Below are 18986 nucleotides of genomic sequence, written 5' to 3' on the forward strand. Positions count from 1 at the left end.
TTCATGTTGAAGTATGGCAAAACCAATACAATATTGTAAAGTAAAACAAAACAAAACAAAACACCTATAATGAATCTTGTACCCATGTATGATTTCTTAACTTTACATGTGATATTTGGAAAATACTAATTCACCTTAGGATACCAATATTCCAAATGTTGGCATATTTTATTTTACATATGACACATTTCATATTGTGTCAACATTTGGAGGACAAAATTGCTGCGTTAGTTTCCCAAGATACCATAACAGAGTATCACAAACTGAGTGAATTAAACACAGAAACTTATTATCTGATAGGTCTGGAGGCTAGAAGTCAGAAATTCCTCTGAAACCTATAGGGGAATCTTGTCTTGCCTTTCTGCCTCTGGTGGTATGCTGGCAATCTTTCATCATTCCAATCATTCCGGTCATATGTCTTCCAGATGTCCTCTCTGTGTATTTTCATGTTATCTTCCCTCCATGTATCTCAGTCTCTGGGTCTAAAGTCCCCCTTTTTATAAAGACGCCAGTCTTATTGGACTAAATGGCCTCATTTAAACTTGATTTTTAATATTTCTGTAAAGATACTATTTCCAAACAAAGCCACATTCTGAGGTCCTGGAGGTAAGGACTTCAACCTACCTTTTTTGAGAGATGCCCTTCAAGCCATAATACCTACAATCATTAGCATCACCACTGAACTCATTCCCAAAAGTCTGCAGTTATCATGAAGTGGCCAAGCCCATCTTGGTGAATGCCAGTGCTCCAGAATTCTAATTTTTCTTTGGCAGCTTACATTCTGTCTTTGGCAACAAATAATCTCAGTTGTTTTCCTTGAAGTGACAGGCTCACTTTGTTCATTTTTGAGAAAATGTCTGCCAAATACCTCAGTTTCAATAACCACAGTTTGTCAGTTCTTTTTTTCAGATAAAAATGGTGCCTCGTGACAAAGGAGCCTGTTCAGCTTGCAACTCAATTACTTTTCCCTGTGACATCCTTCATGAGTCAGGCTCCTGATGAAAAACTCGTATGTGATTTTTTTCAGGCCTAACCAGAGGCCGTTGTAAAGGCTTTGCCTGGCAGGCTCATGGGGGCTCCTGCCCTGCCCACACCACCCTTTAGTCAACAGGCAGTCACTGGACCCTGAGCAGAGTTGTGTCGAGAACTCATGTTCCCCTGTCTCTCATGCTTTTTGAACGATATTTCCTTTTTTAGCCCAGGTGCCTTCATTTCTAGGTCTCTTTTCTCTGAGGCCTTGGGCAGAGGTCTTCCTCAGGTGCCTGTACTTATAGGGGAGGAGGAGAAACCCTTGGAGACACTCCCCACCCTGCTCTGACTCAGTACCAGTACTTTTCCACTCACAGCCTCACCCTGAGCCCTCTTTCCTGCTGGTCCACCTGACTGGTGAGCCTTTCCACAGGAAAAGCAGAACAGGGGGAGTTGGTGTTTCCTCCTGGTTTAGGCTCTTGCTTACACCGTCTCTCGGTAAGTGGTTAACTCTTTCATTTTTGGCTTGTTGCTTTGATGCGCTATTCTGACACATGACAGCTCGGTTCCCTCTGTCTCCCAGGTCAGCTCAGCTCCAGACACTCGAAGGGCATCTCCTTGCAATTAGTATTGTTACTGAAAATGGAGTTCCAGTTGCTCACTGGTCAAAAGCCAATAAAGAGGCCAGATTGGTTGAAAGGAAAGTTTGCTTTATGAATGTGTGCAACTGGGGGGTGGTGTGCAGGGTGGTCCAAAGGCCAAGTCTTCCCACCTCCCTTGACAGTCAGAGGGCAAGAACTTTATAGGTTGAGGGAAGGGGCTACATGCAGAAACCACATAGTCAGCTCTGACAGTCATCTTGAAATTGATCATTGGTGGTCTCACCAGCATCATCTTGGTTGTTTTAGGTACAGTTAATCTTCCATTCCAGAGTTGATTTGTTACCATTTCTTGCGGCCAGTTCTCAGAAATGTGGCAGTTTATGTCATGGCTACAGTCTGATCATCATGTCATTAACTTCTTCCACTTGGTGGGGATTACAGTATCTATAAGACAGCTTACAGGATATGGCTCAAAATCCTATCTATAGCCTTTGCTGTTGTTATTGTTGTTGTTATTTTAGTTGCTAAGTCATGTCTGACTCTTCTGCAAGCCCATGGACTGTAGCCCGCCAAGCTCCTCTGTCTATGAGATTTTCCAGACAAGAATACTGAAGTGGGTTGCCATTTCCTTCTCCAGGGGATCTTCCCAACCCAGGGATTTAACCCACATCTCCTGTATTGGCAGGTGAGTTCTTTACCACTAAGCCACTAGGGAAGACTCTACAGGCCTTGAGGAGAAACTAAAGGTCATTGACTTTGTTTAATGATTAAACTATTATTATTTGGTCTCCTTTGACTGTTTCCTTTGTTTCTGCATGTTCTAGGGTCTCTGATTAAACTTACTCTTCGGCTAAAGTTTTCCACAGACCAAAGGCAGGCACAGGACATGAGGAGCAAGGACCGTAGGGTCCTGCTCCGTTTCTTCATCATACTTTGGGAGGTAGCAAGAGTTCTCTATGGGTGCCTCTCATTGAGTCATCTAGAATATTAAAACGCTGTGTACTCATGATTGAGCATAATCATATTTTAATATTTTTGACTTCACAATCAAGGGCATTCTTACAGGAACATGGCCTTTTCCATTTTCATTGCAAGTGAAAACTACAGTGATGGCTGGTCTGGTTTGCTGCCCCTGCCTTGATTAGTTCTGAGGCAGTGGTAGCTTTACCAACTGTTGCTCTGTGTCACCAGTGCAGATAACATGGTGAAAGACAAACTACTAGTGTTACTAGAAAATAGTTTTGACCTTGAGGACCCACTGAATCCTTTCAAGGACTCCCAAGAGCTCTGTACCAGACTTTGAGAACTACTCTAGTGTGAGTATATTCTCTGAATGACACATTGTTCTTAGTAACCCAGAAGCATAGTCTTAACAGAAGCTGTTGGGAGATTTAAGGATTGGGAAATTCAAGATCTCAGCTGGCCTTCCATCTCATATCTGATAAATTACCAGACTAAGTGAGTATATATGTGCTCTTCAATTTCAACTGTGAAAGCTACATGTATTCAAGTGCATGATCAAAATCGCTAAACCAAGGGAGGGTCTGGTATGGATTTGTTTTCCTTGTGTGCTCAGTCTCTCAGTTGTGTCCAACCCTTCAATACCCTATGGATTGTACCCCCCAGGCTCCTCTCTCCATGGGATTTCCCAGGCAAGAATACTGCAGTGAGTTGCCATTTCCTTCTCTAGGAGATCTTCCCAACCCAGGGATTGAACCCACATCTCCTGCATTGGCAAGCAGATTCTTTACCACTGAACCACCCAGGAAGCCCCTTGTTTTCCTTGAGCCAACCCTCCCCCCCAAAAGAGGACTAATATATCCTTTTTCTTGTGAACCAAGTTCCATGTAGAGAGCACATAGCATCTTCTACAGGGAAGAAACTCTAGTGAGGATCTCGTACTGATAAGTTGAAGGATGCAGGTTTTACCTAAAGACAATGCAGAATCTTTCAGGGATCTCAGATGGCAGCTGAGTATTTCCAAAATCCTTGGAAACCCGTGATGACAGTTGTAGCTAGGGAGCCACAATAAATGTGTACAATAAATAAAGGCCTGACAAAGAAATGGAATTTTAGTCTTGCATTAACATTTGTATAGTCATTCAACTTGCTTCTTTACAATCCTCCAGGAGTGTTCAAGATGATATTTGTATTTAACTGAGAATACAACACAGAACCCTGTTCATTCCAGCTCTGATTGTCTTTCAACTTCATCTTTTCTGGGTTCCTGGCTTGGCTTCCCATATGCCAGCATCCAGATTAGGACAAGTCACATTCTCTCGAATTCCTGCATCATTACCTATCTGGTCCTTCTGACCGTGACAGCTTTCTTCCATTTCCTTGACCTCCTCAATTGGCCAAAATCTGAGTCAGCCTTCAGGACTCAGCTCACCAAAAATCTTTCTGGTGCCTGATATTTTGACTATCTTAGACATTTGACATTCCGACTTTTCCAACACCAACAACTAATTTTCTCATTCTCTGTACACCAACTGTGTGTCCTACAATTCAGTTCAGTTTGATCAGGAAGACACTGCCTGGAGTATCAGCTCCCACAAGTTTAAGGGTTCAATTCCACCGACTGCCCCCAATTGAGAGACCGGTTTTAAACCTTGGGCTTACATCCTTCTGACTGAGCAGCTGTCAACTGGCGATTCCCTCCATTTCAATAAGTTGCTAAAATAGTTCACAGAACTTACAAAGGTGCTTAACTTACATTTCCTGGTGTATTATAGAGAATACAAGTGAACAGCCAGATAAAGAGACATCTCCATCCAGAGGGATGGAATGGGGAGGGAGGAGGGAGGAGGGTTCAGGATGGGGAACACATGTATACCTGTGGCGGATTCATTTTGATATTTGGCAAAACTAATACAATTATGTAAAGTTTAAAAATAAAATAAAATTTAAAAAAAAAAGCAGAAAAAAAAAAAAAAAAAGAGAGAGACATCTCGGACAAGTTCTGGATGTGTCCTGAGCAAGTTCTGGATGTGTCCTCTGTCTCTGTGGATTTGGAGTGTGCCATCCTCTCAACACCTAGGTGTGTTTGCCAACTCTGTAGCTCTCTGAGCACCATTGTGTAGGATTATATATATATATATATATATATATATATAGTAGGTTTTGTTACATAGTCATGGTTGATTAAATTATTACCCACTGGCAATTAAGTCAATATTCAGTCCCTGTCACCTCCCTAGATGCTGGGGCCTGAAAGTTTTAACCTCCTTAAAGATCAAGGCTTGGTCTTTTGGTGATTAGCCAAAGGCTACCTTAGGGCCTGCCAAGAGTCAAAAAGATACTTCTACCACCCTTATTACTCCGGAAATTCCAAGGGTTTTAGAGACTGTACCAGAAACCAGGGACAAAGACCAAGTACCTTTCTATGATAACAAAACCCCTAGAAGCCAAAGCATTTAACCTCTTCTGTATCTGTCATTAAATCCCAGACTCAATCCATCCCCATGTTTCCCTATCTCAGACCAGGGCTCAGGGGTGGGGTGACATTTAGACCTGGGATGAAGCTCAAGGATATGATGAAGGAGTCTATGGCATACATTTTTGATAATTTTGTAAATTAATTTTGGACTAAAAAATATCCATATTTTTCTTAGTCACATCTATATGTTCTGCTTTATAGCCTAGTATCAGAGGCTGGCTTAGTAATCGTGTTATTAGACTCATCCTGGGATACTTCTGTGGCAGCACTTACTATCAATACACTGTATCTTAATTGTTCACTTATTTGTTTATTCCACTGGGTTTGAAGTAGGAAGTCTTCCCTTTCAATTTCCCCCCAATCTAGGAATAATTCACATTCCCTACCTTGTGTCCTATCCTCTGGTCTATTTAGAAATCTATTATAGTATCCATAGTAGATTGTGGTAGTTAACTTATTTACAAGTTTCAAGATTTGGTTGCTGGATCATAAGCCAGTTGATTATTTGGACCTCTGTTTATTGACCTTATGTTCCCAGTACTTGACATTGTGTCAACATTTGTTGAATGTTAGAATCCACAAATTGTCTGCTTCTTTAATGTCATCACCCCAACTTGTCTTAACAAGCTACACTAAAGTAGCTCCCTACATATGTTTTACACCTGCATTCCTGTAACATAACTCCCATCCTTGCCTCTTGGGCACACGGACTACTACCTTTTCAAACTCTGTCTTAACTCTGTGCTTCTTGCTTGCCTCATCATTAATTCACTGTTTCACCATATTATTCATTCAGCTCAAAGCATCAATTGCCTACTACCACACCTGAAACAGAAGCTCACCCGAATGGGCTTTTCTGCATTGATCTCTGCTGTGGGTATCTCCAATACTGAAAGTCTTAGAGAATCGGTACATTTGGGCAGCATTTATGAAATCTGAAATAAATACACAACTACATCCACCTGGAACATCCACAAGCTATTCTGTGTATAATTATATCATTTTCCTTGTCTCTCTAATAGTATTGAAGATTAGGAATAAATTAAAAAAACATCTACGGAGAAGGCAATGGCGCCCCACTCCAGTACTCTTGCCTGGAAAATCCCATGGACGGAGGAGCCTGGTAGGCTGCAGTCCATGGGGTCGCTAAGAGTCGGACACGACTGAGCTACGGCACTTTCACTTTTCACTTTCATGCATTGGAGAAGTAAATGGCAACCCATTCCAGTGTTCTTGCCTGGAGAATCCCAGGGATTGGGGAGCCTGGTGGGCTGCCATCTATGGGGTCACACAGAGTCGGACACGACTGAAGTGACTTAGCAGCAGCAGCAGCAGCAAAAAACATCTAAAGGTAATATAACAGCCACAGTGTATCTTTGATTAAAATATTGAATGTATAAAATAATCATTGCATCTCATCATATCAAGTTCAGTTCAGTTCAGTTGCTCAGTCGTGTCATCATATCAAAGTTAATTATAAAGTCAAAGGTAGCATTGACTATAAGATTATGTCTAAGCAACATGAATGGATAATTTTTTTCTTCAGTGAGACTTGCTCATTTTTGTTCCTTCAATATTTATTATCTGTTGCATCCCAGATGTTGTTTTAGCAATCAAACATTTTTCTTGCCCTCCTGGAGTTCACAGTATGGATGGCTAAACATACTATGTATAAAACTCATTATATACAGTGCAATAATGGCCACAATATTTATTCATGTATTCACTCAAAATATATTTTTTGAACCTGTAGTATGTGCCAAAACCTGTCATGATTTTAATGAATTATGATTTTTCTACTTAGAAGTTATGTGGGCTTTAAATATTTGATTAGTCATCCCTGTTAAATGTCTTCATTCATTTTTATTAATAGCTTCAAAAATAATTAAAAATTCACTGAAGTGGTGAAGTCTTAGTAAATAATAATGAGTTTAAAAGATGGGTTATATTTCATTAAGAGAAATTTTAGCTATTCATACATTTTATAACTGGGGAAATGGTCACACTGCAGAATTTTAATTCTGCTGTCTAAAAGGGGACCATAATAACATTGTCTTTGAGTCCTAGAAAAAGAAAATTATTTTAAGTGGATCCTTTGAAATGTGAAAAAAAAAAAGTGGTTTACTTGTTTAAATGAGTTATTATTGCAGTAGACTTCAGAAGAGTTAGCTAGTCTGACATTAGGAGAAACACTTCCCTGGTGGCTCAGACGGGAAGATGTCTACCCGCAATGCGGGAGACCTGGGTTCAATCCCTGGTCAGGAAGATCCCCTGGAGAAGGAAATGGCACCCCACTCCAGTATTCTTGCCTGGAAAATCCCATGGATGGAGGAGCCTGGTAGGCTACAGTCCATGGAGTCACAAAGAGTTGGACACGACTGAGCGACTTCACTTTTACTTAAATTACTTAATTATCCAATAAAGATTATAATTTGCCGTGCTCTCAGCATGAAAGTATTTGAGTGGCACAAACAAAATTAAGGATGATTTCAAGTCAGGTGAAGATTGTGCATGGGTATGGCTATGAACTGTTATTTCTTATAGAACAAGATAAAAAAGGAGCTTAGTATCTTTTTGATGTATATACTTACTTCCTGCATCAAAACAGTGTTCTGGTAGGAAAATAATGGCTATTTTTGCTTCTAGTAACAAAGGACAGCTTTAAAATAGAGAAGTGTAAATTGGCTTGATAACTCAGAATCAAAAAGATATTACCTTTACCTAAGATATCCAGAGGCTCAGAACTGGAAACCTGGAAGCTTTTGCTAGCATTGTCTGGTGAAGCTAGAAGCATCTGAGCCTTAAAGCAGGGGAGACATCTAATGGTATTTCTCACTGCTGCTGCTAAGTCACTTCAGTAGTGTCCGACTCTGTGCGACCCCATAGACGGCAGCCCACCAGCTTCCCCGTCCCTGGGATTCTCCAGGCAAGAACACTGGAGTGGGTTGCCATTTCCTTCTCCAATGCATGAAAGTGACAAGTGAAAGTGAAGTCGTTCAGTCGTGTCCGACCCTCAGCGACCCCATGGACCGCAGCCTCCCAGGCTCCTCCATCCATGGGATTTTCCAGGCAAGAGTACTGGAGTGGGGTGCCATTTCTCACTACAGACCAAGAAAAAAAGAGTAAGTCACACATCATGTGAAATATTTATTTTTAATTAAATAAGTTATTGGAAAATTGAAACCTCTCAATTTGAAGCCATAAGATTTGTGAGAGTACCATATTCAGGAAGATGATTTCCTAGACATGTAAGAAAATAGACCACTACTTCTATTGTGTTAGTCACTTAGGCTTGTCCTACTCTTTGTGACCCCATGGACGGTAGCCTGCCAGGCTCCTCTGTCCATGGGATTTCTCAGGCAAGAATACTGGAGTGGGTTGCCATGCCCTCCTCCAGTGGATCTTCCCAACCCAGAGATCGAACTCGCATCTCCTGCATTGCAGGCAGATTCTTTACCATCAGAGTCACCAGGGAAACATCAAGCATTTTGACCTACTTGATTGCAGAAACCAAAGAATAGAGTTGCTTTTTAATGCTTTTGGATTTATGCATAATATTATATTCATTTCTGCCTTCTTAGCTGCTTCAGTTTCATTGCCTCTGGGTATATTAACTGAAAAGATTAAAAACATAAATTATCATAACTAATAAAATGATTCCACAGGCAGTGTAAGAGAAAAACTATATTTTTTTAGGGATGTGGTTTATACTGACCATGCTAATTACTACTCTGTCCAAAATTGCATTTTCCTTCGGTGGGCATATATTTTGTAGCATAAGGAAAATAGAAACTTAAGTCTTTGTCCTAACCCACTATTTAATTATTCATAGCCATCATGATAGCTTTTATATTTTTATTTTCCCAGTTATTTGAATCAGGATTTAAATAGATTATATTTTGGGGATTGGTTGACATTTATCTCTAGACTTTCCTGTAGTCTGGATTGTATATATTATGTCCTTGTAGAATTATTTTAACATATTGCTCTGTATTGTGAATTTCCTATAAATTAAAGGTAACTCTAGAGGTTTGAGCAGATTCTGGTTGAATTGCCTTGCCAAGACAGTGAATTCTCCCATCAGGAATTACTAATGTCTGGCTATTTCTCTTTTGGTGATGTCAGTAATCATTAACACTTGCTGCCTAAGTCCAACTGGGGGCTTAGAAAATGGTGCCATTCAAGAAATATCGAACTATAATTTTTTCTGATCTTTTTTACTTGGAATACTTTTACGCAAATTTATTCTTGTCCTCCTTTATTTGGTTTTGCCCAGCAGTATAGTTCCATAGCATGCACAGAATAAATGCTTGGTGTGTTCCCTTTACCTTTCAATGTTCAAGATAATGAATTGATTTTTCATCATTCTCCAAAGGTGACTGGTTAGGGTTTTGTTTTTGTTTTAACCCCTTTATGAACTCATGAACTTAACCATACTTGTTTTCTCCATTCACAGTAACTATTATTTTTAAAGCTAAACATAACCCATATTTAGCCAGTTTGCACCTTGTTAAGCTGAACCCTAAGTTCTATTGACATGACTTTAGTATCTGTTTATAGCTTCCTTGTTAACTGACACAGCAAGATGATTCAGATTTATATTTTGCCTACTGCAAATTTGGAATTAGCATATCTCTAAGGATGTTTTCTTTTAGTGAGGGATGTACTTGGAGACCGCAATCTGGGTGCTAAAGATGTTCATTGCTATTGGGTTCATCATTGTTTTCAACTGTTTTAACTAATAAAGTGAAGAAATACATACACACACAAAACTATACATACAAGTGTGCTACTGCTGCTATGTTGCTTCAGTCGTGTCTGACTCCGTGCGACCCCATAGACGGCAGCCCACCAGGCTCCCCTGTCCCTGGGATTCTCCAGGCAAGAACACTGGAGTGGGTTGTCATTTCCTTCTCCAATTCATGAAAGTGAAAAGTGAAAGTGAAGTCGCTCAGTCATGTCTGACTCTTAGCAACCCCATGGACTGTAGCCTACCAGATTCCTCCATCCATGGGATTTTCCAGGCAAGAGTAGTGGAGTGGGTTGCCATTGCCTTCTCTGATATACAAGTGTAGATAGATATTAACATGAACAAGTAAGTATAAGTAATCATGAATTCTATTGATATTTAATTCAATATCAGGACTACAGTGTGTTTTTTTTTAATTTTATTTTATTTTTAAACTTTACATAATTGTATTAGTTTTGCCAAATATCAAAATGAATCCACCACAGGTATACATGTGTTCCCCATCCTGAACCCTCCTCCCTCCTCTGTCCCCATACCATCCCTCTGGGTCGTCCCAGTGCACCAGCCCCAAGCATCCAGTATCGTGCATCGAACCTGGACTGGCAACTCGTTTCATACATGATATTTTACATGTTTCAATGCCATTCTCCCAAATCTTCCCACCCTCTCCCTCTCCCAGAGTCCATAAGACTGTTCTATACATCAGTGTCTCTTTTGCTGTCTCGTACATAGGGTTATTGTTACCATCTTTCTAAATTCCATATATATGCGTTAGTATACTGTATTGGTGTTTTTCTTTCTGGCTTACTTCACTCTGTATAATAGGCTCCAGTTTCATCCACCTCATTAGAACTGATTCAAATGTATTCTTTTTAATGGCTGAGTAATACTCCATTGTGTATATGTACCATAGCTTTCTTATCCATTCATCTGCTGATGGACATCTAGGTTGCTTCCATGTCCTGGCTATTATAAACAGTGCTGCGATGAACATTGGGGTACACGTGTCTCTTTCCCTTCTGGTTTCCTCAGTGTGTATGCCCAGCAGTGGGATTGCTGGATCATAAGGCAGTTCTATTTCCAGTTTTTTTAAGGAATCTCCACACTGTTCTCCATAGTGGCTGTACTAGTTTGCATTCCCACCAACAGTGTAAGAGGGTTCCCTTTTCTCCACACTCTCTCCAGCATTTATTATTTGTAGACTTTTGGATCGCAGCCATTCTGACTGGTGTGAAATGGTACCTCATAGTGGTTTTGATTTGCATTTCTCTGATAATGAGTGATGTTGAGCATCTTTTCATGTGTTTGTTAGCCATCTGTATGTCTTCTTTGGAGAAATGTCTATTTAGTTCTTTGGCCCATTTTTTGATTGGGTCATTTATTTTTCTGGAGTTGAGCTGTAGGAGTTGCTTGTACAGTGTTTTTTATTTTTTAATTTTTATTTTATTTTTGCCTAATGTCTTCTATATGTACCTCTTTTGTTCCTCTCTCCCAACAAGAATTAAGAATTCTGGTTCACAATCACGTCATGAATATAACTAGAATGTCACATAATTACTCAATTAGTTTATTCCACAATCCATATATAACTGTTCCAGGGTAACAATATAGCCTGCCAACTACCAACACTATTGCCAGCAGTATGATTAATGGAGAGAGTTTAATATCCTGGCTTTTTTTTTTTTTTAACATTTTTTATCCTTAAATTATATCTCAATAGGCAATGAAATTACTGTGAGCAGTTTCCATGTGATTATGTCACAAACAGGATACACATTTAATTTTCCTTTCTTTTCTGTTTTAAGGACTTAAAAATTTTAAATTTTATTTTCTAAGGGCTAAATTTAATTTTTACAGTTTTTTTTCAGGGGAGGAGCAAGTTAAAGAAAGCAGGGGAAAGAAAAATCTAGGTTCAGAGAAATCTAATAAATCATCCAAGTCAAACAGCTAGAATTTAAACCTACATTTCTGGAGAAGTTCAATGTTTTAAGACCATATTACCATAATAACTTTGAATAAATTTCATGTTAGTCTAAATAAACTGTCAATTTATAATCAGTAAGTTATTTTCTGATTTTGAGTATAGCTTTAGCTGAATGTTTAAAGAAAAATTAATTTTTGCTTTCAATCTAGTGACAAAATCTTTTCGTAAAATTATACAGATTTTTATATGTTCGTTATTTTAATTTTGGATTTATAGCAGACATGTTTGTAGGCATATGTCTTTGCCATCAGTCTCTTTATCTGTAAAGAGGTACCAGCCTTCATTCGTGTACTTATTTAGCAACTATTCATTGCATTCATACTGTTCTAGGTAACATGCTAATTATTGACGTGCTGTGCTTCATCCCTCAGTTGTGTTCGACTCTTTGCAACCCCTTGGACTGCAGCCCACCAGGCTCATCTGCCCATAGGGATTCTCCAGGCAAGAATATTGGAGTGGGTTGCGATGCCCTCCTTGGAATCTTCCCAACCTAGGGATCTAACCCAGGTCTTCCCACACTGCAGGCAGATTCTTTACCATCTGAGGCAGGAGTAATAAATAAGATGCCCTCTACTTTCAAGGAGATTGCACTCTAGAACTGCAAACAAGTGGTTCAGTGGGGATTAATATATAACAACAGCACTTAGTAATTATATATATAACAACACTTTGTTGTTGTTCAGTCTCCCAGTCATGTCCAACTCTTTGCGAACCCATGGACTGAGGCACGCCAGCCCTCTCTGACCCTCACCATTTCCCGAAGTTTGCCCAAGTCCATGTCCATTGCATTGGTGATACCATCCAGCCAGCTCATCCTCTGATGCCCTCTTCTCCTTCTGCCTTCACTCTTTCCCAGTTTCAGGGACTTTTCCAATGAATTAGCTGTTCACATCAGATGACCAAAATACTGGAGTTTCAGCTTCAGCATCAGTCCTTCTAATGAGTATTCAGGTTTTATTTCCCTTAAGATTGACTAGTTTGATTGCCTTGCTGTCCAGGGGACTCTCAGGAGTCTTCTCCATCACCACAGTTCGAAGGCATTGATTCTTTGGCAGAGCACCGAAGAACTGATATACACAATACTGTATATAAAATAAATAACAAGGACCTACTTGTAGCATCTGGAATTATATTCAATATCTTATAATAACCTATAATGGAAAAGAATTTTAAAAAGAATTATATATATATATATATATATATATATATATATAAAACTGAGTCACTTTGCTATATACATGAAATTACCACAAAATTGTAAATTAATTGGATGTCAATTTTAAAAAATGGTTAAAATTAAGAAAAATTCACCAGGTTGAGGGATGAGAAGAATGAGATATTTTCTGTGTAAAAGTGTATAGAGGGTTAATATTTTGAAACATCATCTAATGTGTGTTTCTGTCTCTGTGATTTCTTTTCCCCTGAAGCCTTTTTAACATAAAAATCATATTTTGAAATAATAAAAAACTCCATATATTAATGTTCTTAAAATTAATGTTAAAATGGACTTTCCTAACTTATTAGAATTAAAGTTAAATTATTGTAAAGAAAAGTATTACTTTCCTACTTAATTTTTTATATAGATAGACATAAAAAAGTAGGATTTGTTCATAAAGCACAAAATAAGGTTTCAGAAATATTTATTTAATTTCATGATTTCTGACAAAGCTGAAAAAGCTACTGTGATAAAATTTACTCTATAATACTGTATCATTCACTGTGTCATTATATAAGAAAGACATTTGTTTTACTCTCTTCTTTATATCCTGTTCATTTTCTATCACTGTACAAAAGTTCTTATTGAAAGTCTAAAACCATAATTATTTGTTGCCATGAATATCTGTTCAGTTCAGTCACTCAGTCGTGCCCGACTCTTTGCGACCCCATGGATTGTAGCTCGCCAGGCCTCCCTGTCCATCACCAACTCCCAGCGTTTACTCAAACTCATGTTCATTGAATTGGTGATGCCATCCAACCATCTTATTCTCTGTCATCCCCTTCTCCTCCTGCCTTCAATCTTTTCCAGCATCAGGGTCTTTTCCAATAAGTCAGCTCTTTGCATCAGGTGGTCAAAGTATTGAAATTTCAGCTTCAGCATCAGTCCTTCCAATTAATATTCAGAACTGATTTCCTTTAGGATGGATTGCTGGATCTCCTTGCAGTCCAAGGGACTCTCAAGAGTCTTCTCCAACATCATAATTCAAAAGCACCAATTCTTCGGTGCTCAGCTTTCTTTATAGTCTAACTCTCACATCCATACATGACTACTGGAAAAACCATAGCTTTGACTAGATAGACCTTTGTTGGCAAAGTAATGTCTCTGCTCTTTAATATGCTATCTAGATGGGTCATAGCTTTTCTTCCAAGGAGCAAGCATCTTTTAATTTCATGGCTGCAGTCACCATCTGCAGTGACTTTGGAGCCCCCAAAAATAAAGTCTGTCCCTGTTTCCATTGTTTCCCCATCTATTTGCCATGAAGTGATGGGACAAGATGCCATGATCTTAGTTTTCTGAATGTTGAGCTTTAAGCCAGCTTTTTCACTCTCCTCTTTCAACTTCATCAAGAGGCTGTTTAGTTCCTCTTTGATTTCTACCATAAGAGTGGTGTCAGCTGCATATCGGAAGTTATTGGTGTTTCTCCTGGCAATCTTGATTCTAGCTTGTGCTTCATCCAGCCTGGCATTTAACATGATGTACTCTGCATATAAATTAAGTAAGCAAGGTCACAATATACAGCCTTGTCATACTCCTTTCCTGATTTTAAACAAGTCCATTGTTTCATGTCCAGTTCTAACTGTTGCTTCTATAATTTTCCTCAGTTTGCTGTGATCCACACAGTCAAAGGCTTTAGCATAGTCAATAATGCAGAAGTAGATGTTTTTTTCTGGAACTCTCTTGCTTTTTCTATGATCCAGAAGATGTTGGCAATTTAATCTCTGGTTCCTCTGCCTTTTCTAAAACCAGCTTGAACATCTGGAAGTTCATGGTTCACGTATTGCTGAAGCCTGACTTGGAGAATTTTGAGCATTACTTTACTAGCGTGTGAGATGAGTGCAATTGTGTGGTAGTTTGAACATTCTTTGTCATTGCCTTTCTTTGGGATTGGAATGAAAACTGACCTTTTCCAGTCCTGTGACCACTGCTGAGTTTTCCAAATTTGCTGGCATATTGAGTGTAGCACTTTCATAGCAACATCTTTTAGGATTTGAAATAGCTCTGACTCAATGGACATGAGTTTGTGTAAATGCCGGGAGTTGGTGATGGACAGGGAGGCCTGGCATGCTGCAGTCCATGGGGTCACAAATAGTCAGACATGACTGAACAACTGAACAGAACTGCTAGCTCAACTGGAATTCCATCACCTCCACTAGCTTTGTTTGTAGTCATACTTCCTAAGGTCCACATGACTTCATATTCCAGGATGTCTGGCTCTAGGTGAGTGATCACACCATCATGATTATCTGGGTGGTGAAGATCTTTTTTGTATAGTTCTTCTGTGTATTCTTGCCACCTCTTCTTAATGTCTTCTGCTTCTGTTAGGTCCATACCATTTCTGTCCTTTATTATGTCCATCTTTGTGTGAAATGTTCCCTTGGTATCTCTAATTTTCTTGAAGAGATCTCTGGTCTTTCCCCTTGTAATGTTTTACTCTATTTCTTTGCGTTGATCACTGAGGAAGGCTTTCTTGTCTCTCCTTGCTATTCTTTGGAACTCTGCATTCAAATGGGTATATCTTTCCTTTTCTCCATTGTTTTTTACTTCTCTTCTTTTCAAAGCTATTGGTAAGGCCTCCTCAGACTACCATTTTGCCTTTTTTGCATTTCTTTTCCTTGGGGATGGTCTTGAGCCTTAACTATGTGACTGTCAAAATGAACCTGTCTCAGTAAATGACTCAATCTATGTTCTAGGTAAGTAACATTTGTTCATAGGCTTGTGCATGCCCGCATGGTCAGTTGCTTCAGTGTATCCAACTTTATTCAGCTCTATGGACACTAAGCCTACCAGGCTCCTCAGTCCATTGGATTCTCCAGGCAGGAATATTGAAGTAGGTAGCCATGCCTTCCTCCAGGGACTCTTTCCAACCCAGGGACTGAATCCACTTCTCCTAAGTCTCCTGCATTGCAGGTAAATTCTTTACCCACTGGAATCTTAAAATTTTATAGACTCTAAAATAGATTCTAACATATTTTGGTTTGGACATTTTGAATTAACGTAAATATATGTAGTTTTAAAAAAGACTTTAGAATTATTACCCAAGAAAGAGAGGAAAAGAATCCAAGAAGAATGAAGAACCAGTGTTTTTGACTTTCATTATGTATTTTTTTTTTGATAAGGCCATAGCAGGCAGTATCTTAAAAGCGACTCTGAATGGCAAGAGGCAAGCACTTGAGAAGAAAAAGTGCTTTGGAATGTTAAGGACTTTTCTTTGCATGTCAAGTATAAAGTCTGGCTGAATCAGGGCATTGCGTTCCATATCTAAAATCTCAGAAAAGAGAATAATGTGTAACAACAAAATATAGTTTTCCACTATTCAGGGAGCATATTCTGAATTGGGGTGAGATCTGAAGAACGCTGCTAAGAATAGAAAGAACATTTTAGATCAATGTAAGAGCTCTAATACCATCCTCTCGCCTCTTAGAGGGGGAAGCTTGTAGAAAGAGAGTCAATAGCAGTTCTAGGTAGATTTGGAGATGGGAATTCTGGTGAGAGACAATATTGCAAACTGACTTCATTCTAGCAGAATAGAGGTGGTGAGGATGGTGAGATGAAGTACTTCCTCAAATCTTTCATTCCTGTGGGACATAATAGAGAGCAGCAAATTTCACTGGAGACTTCCCTGGTGGTCTGGTAGCTAAGACTGTGCTCTCAATGCAAGGGTCCAGGTTCAGTCCCTGGTCAGGGAACTAGATCCCACATGCCATAACTAAAAGATTCCACACGCCAAAATGAAGATGGAAGATCCTGTGGCAGATTCATTTTGATATTTGGCAAAACTAATACAATTATGTAAAGTTTAAAAATAAAATAAAATAAAAAGAAGATCCTGCATGCTGCAACAAAGACCTGTTACTGACAAAGAAATAATAAATACATATATTTTTTAATTCCACTGGGCCAGTGCAGGGTGCAGAAGATAGTTGAAGATAGCTGAGAATTAAGAGCCACTCTGGACATGGAACAACAGACTGGTTCCAAATAGGAAAAGGAGTACGTCAAGGCTGTATATTGTCACTCTGCTTATTTAACTTATTTGCAGAGTACATCATGAGAAATGCTGGACTGGAAGAAACACAAGCTGGAATCAAGATTGCTGGGAGAAATATCAATAACCTCAGATATGCAGATGACACCACCCTTATGGCAGAAAGTGAAGAGGAACTAGAAAGCCTCTTGATGAAAGTGAAAGAGGAGAGTGAAAAAGTTGGCTTAAAGCTCAACATTCAGAAAACTAAGATCATGGCATCCAGTCCCATCACTTCGTGGGAAATAGATGGGGAAACAGTGGAAACAGTGTCAGACTTTATTTTTTGGGGTTCCAAAATCACTGCAGATGGCAACTGCAGCCATAAAATTAAAAGACGCTTACTCCTTGGAAGGAAAGTTATGATCAACCTAGATAGCATATTCAAAAGCAGAGACATTACTTTGCCAACAAAGGTCCATCTAGTCAAGGCTTTGGTTTTTCCTGTGGTCATGTACAGATGTGAGAGTTGGACTGTGAATAAGGCTGAGCGCCAAAGAATGGATGCTTTTGAACTGTAGTGTTGGAGAAGACTCTTGAGAGTCCCTTGGACTGCAAGGGGATCCAACCAGTCCATTCTGAAGGAGATCAGCCCTGGGATGTCTTCTAAAGCTGAAACTCCAGTACTTTGGCCACCTCATGCGAAGAGTTGACTCATTGGAAAAGACTCTGATGCTGAGAGGGATTGGGGGCAGGAGGAGAAGGGGACGACAGAGGATGAGATGGCTGGATGGCGTCACTGACTCGATGGAGATGAGTCTGAGTGAACTCTGGGAGTTGGTGATGGACAGGGAAACCTGGCATGCTGTGATTCATGGGGTCGCAAAGAGTCAGACACGACTGAGCTACTGAACTGAACTGAACTGCCTCTTGGGGTTTGCCCTAACTGAACCCAGAGAAATAGTAATAAAATATGATATATGAACTGAATCAGTAGGAAAGACCATTAAGAGCTAGTTTCCAACTCAGGGACCACCCATACTTCGTGCAGAGAAAACAAAAGTTCTGAGAGTAGTTAGGGTCATCAGTAGAGCAAGCCGAGGGCAGCCACAAAGATGAGGCAGGACACTCTTCCCATCTCCAGAGGTGAGCCATAGAGGAGCTCACTGGGACCCTATGCCTCTCTCTAAATAGGAGGAGGGCACATATCACTATGCTGACAAGAGAAACATGGTGACTGCGAATTCTAGAAGTTTGCTTAAGCCTGAAGTCTCCTTCCCAAGGCTCATTCCTTAAAAGTAGGTACTTTCCAGGGTCCTGACCCTACTCTTTGTCTCCTTACTTGTAAATTCCTCCTGGGTCATCACATTTAGGCCCATCCTGCACTCTCATCCTTTGTGTACTGCTGCTGCTGCTGCTGCTAAGCCGCTTCAGTCGTGTCTGACTCTGTGCGACCATATAGATGGGGGCCCACCAGACTCTGCCATCCCCGAGATTCTCCAGGCAAGAACACTGGAGTGAATTGCCAATGATACCCAAATCTCCCTCGCTAGACTAGAGAGCTTTTCAGTTCATACCTGTGTATGAACTTGACCTGTCCAAAACGAAACTCATCTTTGCCTCTAAGCCTCTAAGTTTCTCATTACAGTGAGGACCCTCCTTATACTGATGTGCCCAGACAGCTTGCTTTATAAACTTTCTCACTGCATCGTCAATCGATCACTACCCTTAACAACCTCAAATATTCCCACTCTTGCCCACACCTCTTTGCCCCTACCTCAGTTCAGGCCAGATCTAAGGTCTCATCCATGTATTAAACAGTCCAATTATAATCCAAAACGATCCTGTTTCAAGCCTTGCTTTTACTCAGTATGCCTTTAACCAAAATCAGAGTGATATTTTACAAATTCAATTCTGATTAAGTTGCTTATGGCTTAAACCTTCTCCATTTTCAACAACTCCAATTGCTGTCGGGAGAAACTTTTAAACTCTTTGGCTTGATAAGTCTGTGTGCATTATGATCCCAAGTAACTTTCCATTCTTATTTTCCTATTCACCA

The 18986-nt window shown here is 39.7% G+C and overlaps 1 long non-coding RNA gene across 1 annotated transcript in view; it reads left to right on the forward strand.

The window, feature by feature from the left end:
- The first annotated feature begins 808 nt into the window (after positions 1-808).
- The window catches only part of LOC129635985 (uncharacterized), a 41817-nt gene continuing 23639 nt past the window's right edge, over positions 809-18986 (forward strand). The window contains exons 1-2 of the long non-coding RNA XR_008706572.1: positions 809-1467; positions 2093-2256. This is a non-coding gene — a long non-coding RNA (uncharacterized LOC129635985). The remainder of the gene's footprint in view (positions 1468-2092; positions 2257-18986) is intronic.

This window comes from Bubalus kerabau, chromosome 21, assembly GCF_029407905.1.
Source record: "Bubalus kerabau isolate K-KA32 ecotype Philippines breed swamp buffalo chromosome 21, PCC_UOA_SB_1v2, whole genome shotgun sequence".
Lineage (NCBI taxonomy): Eukaryota > Metazoa > Chordata > Mammalia > Artiodactyla > Bovidae > Bubalus > Bubalus kerabau.